Source organism: Cnephaeus nilssonii, assembly GCF_951640355.1.
Source record: "Cnephaeus nilssonii genome assembly, chromosome: X".
Classification (NCBI taxonomy): domain Eukaryota; kingdom Metazoa; phylum Chordata; class Mammalia; order Chiroptera; family Vespertilionidae; genus Cnephaeus; species Cnephaeus nilssonii.
In genome coordinates, this window is record NC_137071.1 from 82,776,328 (window position 1) to 82,779,698 (window position 3,371).

Genomic DNA, 3,371 nt, shown 5'->3' on the forward strand with positions numbered 1-3,371 from the left:
GAAAGTACCTTAAAATAAAGACGAGATTAAGTATGCTATATAAAATAGTTAATATAATGGCAATTATCAGAACAAAAAATAAAGTCTTCCTAAATACCAACATTAATTTGAAAGACAGAGAGGCCTCATAGCAAAAAGGACTTTAAATATAGAGTTTGATAGAGAATAGAACTGAGGTTAAAAACTTCATACATACTATGAATATAAATATAAATGGTATTTATAAATATAAATGGTACTAATAAATATAAATGGTATTGACTCACAGATTAAAAGAAAATATTTTAGATTAGCTGAAAAAGCAGAATCCAAACTTTATTACAAACTTTATACTGTAACAAAGACATATCTGACATAAAGGAGATTCAAACGGTTAAAAATAAAAGGATAGTCATTTTCAGATAAATAAAATCAAATAAAAAGTGAGCAGTAGTCAAGATCTTGATACTCGAGAGGGTAGAATTCAGTCTAAAAAGCATTAAAAGAAACAAAGAAATACTTTATAAGGCTAAGTCTACAATTCACAATCAATATTGTACAGGGACCCTAGATTATAAAGAATATATACTTTTTTTTTGCCCTGGCTGGTGTTCTCAGTGGTTAGAGCATTGGCCTGCACACTGAAGGGTCATGGATTTGATTCCTGATCAAGGGCACTTACTTAGGTTGCGGGTTCAATCCCTGGCCTTTCTCTTTCTCTCTTTCTCTCCCTCCTTCTCCCTCCTCTCCCTTCCACTCTTTCTGAAAATTAATGGAAAAAATATACGGTGTGATACAACTAAAAATTAATAACAATTGCTTGATAAAAGATCTTCCTACCTGAAAAAAAATAAAACATGCTATTGAATAACTCTTTGGCCAAAGTAGAAATATAGAACAAAAATTGGAGAATTTCTTATGATTAACAACAATGAACTATAGCAAAAGCAGTTATCAAACGAAAATTATGAAAATACTTATACTGACAAAATTGAAAAGTCAAAATAAATGAATTATTCAACAACAAAAAATCTGGAAAAAGTAAAAAAAATAAACCCAAAGAAAAAATAATTAAAGTATAAGATCAGATGTTAATGAATTAGAAAATAGAAAACTGCCAATAACTATGCCCGTGGACACTGCATCATTGGCAAGGAGATCATTGACCTCGTCCTGGACCGAATTCGGAAACTGGCTGACCAGTGCACAGGTCTTCAGGGCTTCTTGGTTTTCCACAGCTTTGGTGGGGGAACTGGTTCTGGGTTCACCTCCCTGCTGATGGAACATCTCTCCGTTGATTATGGCAAGAAGTCCAAGCTGGAGTTCTCCATTTACTAGTACCCAGCCCCCCAGGTCTCCACAGCTGTAGTTGAGCCCTACAACTCCATCCTCACCACCCACACCACTCTGAAGCACTCTGATTGTGCCTTCATGGTTGACAATGAGGCCATCTATGACATGTCATAGAAACCTCGATATTGAGCACCCAACCTACACTAAATTGAATTGGTTGATAGGTCAAATTGTGTCCTCCATCACTGCATCCCTCAGATTTGATGGAGCCCTGAATGTTGATCTGACTGAATTCCAGACCAACCTGGTGCCCTACCCCTGCATCTACTTCCCTCTGGACACATATGCCCCTGTCATCTCTGCTGAGAAAGCCTACCATGAACAGCTTTCTGTAGCAGAAATCAACAACGCGTGCTTTGAGCCAGCCAACCAGATGGTGAAATGTGACCTTTGCCATGGTAAATACATGGCTTGCTGCCTGTTGTACAGTGGTGATGTGGTCCCCAAAGATTTCAATGCTGCCATTACCATCATCAAGACCAAGCGTACCATCCAGTTTGTGGACTGGTACCCCACTGGCTTCAAAGTTGGCATTAATTATCAGCCTCCTACTGAGGTGCCTAGCCAAAGTAGAGTGAGCTGTGTGTATGCTGAGCAACACCACAGCTATTGCTGAGGCCTGGGCTCGCCTGGACCACAAGTTTGACTTGATGTATGCCAAGCGTGTCTTTGTCCACTGGTACGTAGGTGAGGGCATGGAGGAAGGAGAGTTTTCTGAGGCCCATGAGGACATGGCTGCCCTTGAGAAGGATTATGAGGAAGTTGGTATGGATTCTGTTGAAGGAGAGGGTGAGGAAGAAGGACAGGAATACTAAATTTAAAATGTCACAATAGTGCTGCTTTTACAGGGAAACTTACTCTGTTTTAAACCTTGAAAAGTTCTGGTCTGATCAGTTCATTTGTATGTAGAGCAGTGTACACTCTCATATACAATTACTGGCCTATACTTTAAAACACAATGCTTTGTTACAGATCCAAATTGTCAATTTCTCTGATGGGTTTGAACAAAGTATTCCCTGTCTGTTAGATAACTTTATTGGGGTAAAAATATATGTTAGTGTTTAAGCAAATTGTAGTATTCATATCACTGCAACATGGTTGAATCAGCTGCATAATTCTATTAGCTTTAGGGTCCCTGAAGCCTCTGTATTTTTCTTAGGGTTCTTGCCACATGTTGATGCTGAGGAGCAAGAACTTCAATAACATCTCTAACGACCACTTTCCATCCATCAATTTTCATCCAATTGTAAATTGTTTATCTGTATTACAATAAATATCACTGTGTTTTAAGTAACCAATTAATGTCTAGAACACGATTGAATATAAAAATAGCAAAAGGAGCAAAGAGTTAAAAAAATAATCTGTTCAGTATTGACTTACTTTCTACCTGACTAAAGATGCTTTTAGAATTACTGTTTCTAAAAAAGATAAATGCGTCTATTCGAAATTTAAAATGATGACTCATTTTGAAGTCACATTGAATCTTTAATGGCTCCCAATTTGCATAAGTCCTCAAGTGCTGAAACCTGTATCTACTGGCTGCCACCCAATGTTAAACCATGCAAGTTGAGTAGGAATATGAGCCAATTAGGCATATAGCTAAACATTATTTATTCTCTTAAGTGAACTTCCTTTTTGATGTGTTTGGTCTCATTTAGTAAATAGTTGAAGCTCCATGATGATTTTCTGAAAAAAAAACACAAACTTAACTGTATTTCATTGGCTGCTAGGAAATTATATTGACTGTTAAGGATCTGGAGCAAGGTTCTTTTACCCTCTCTTGTTGCCTCCCTTTCATACCATTCAGACATTATTTGACTGGGTGCGCTATTCCCTCAGATACTAAGTCACTGCTTGATATACACCTACCTCTGCATGTTACTCATGTGCAGAATAATAGCCAACATATTTTAAACAAATAGATGTTAATATCTTTCTCTTCATCATAAAAAAAGGTGTTTCTTTTGAAGAGTAGAAAATATATTTTACATTAAATAACTTTTCTCTTAAACTTGATGTTTTAATGTAATTTTATTAAA

General features: G+C 36.7%; 1 pseudogene across 1 annotated transcript; it reads left to right on the forward strand.

The window, feature by feature from the left end:
* The first annotated feature begins 1,145 nt into the window (after positions 1-1,145).
* On the forward strand, positions 1,146-2,147 carry LOC307096148 (tubulin alpha-1A chain-like; annotated as a pseudogene). The gene has a single exon. The product of its transcript is annotated as a tubulin alpha-1A chain-like (transcript).
* Positions 2,148-3,371: the final 1,224 nt, after the last annotated feature.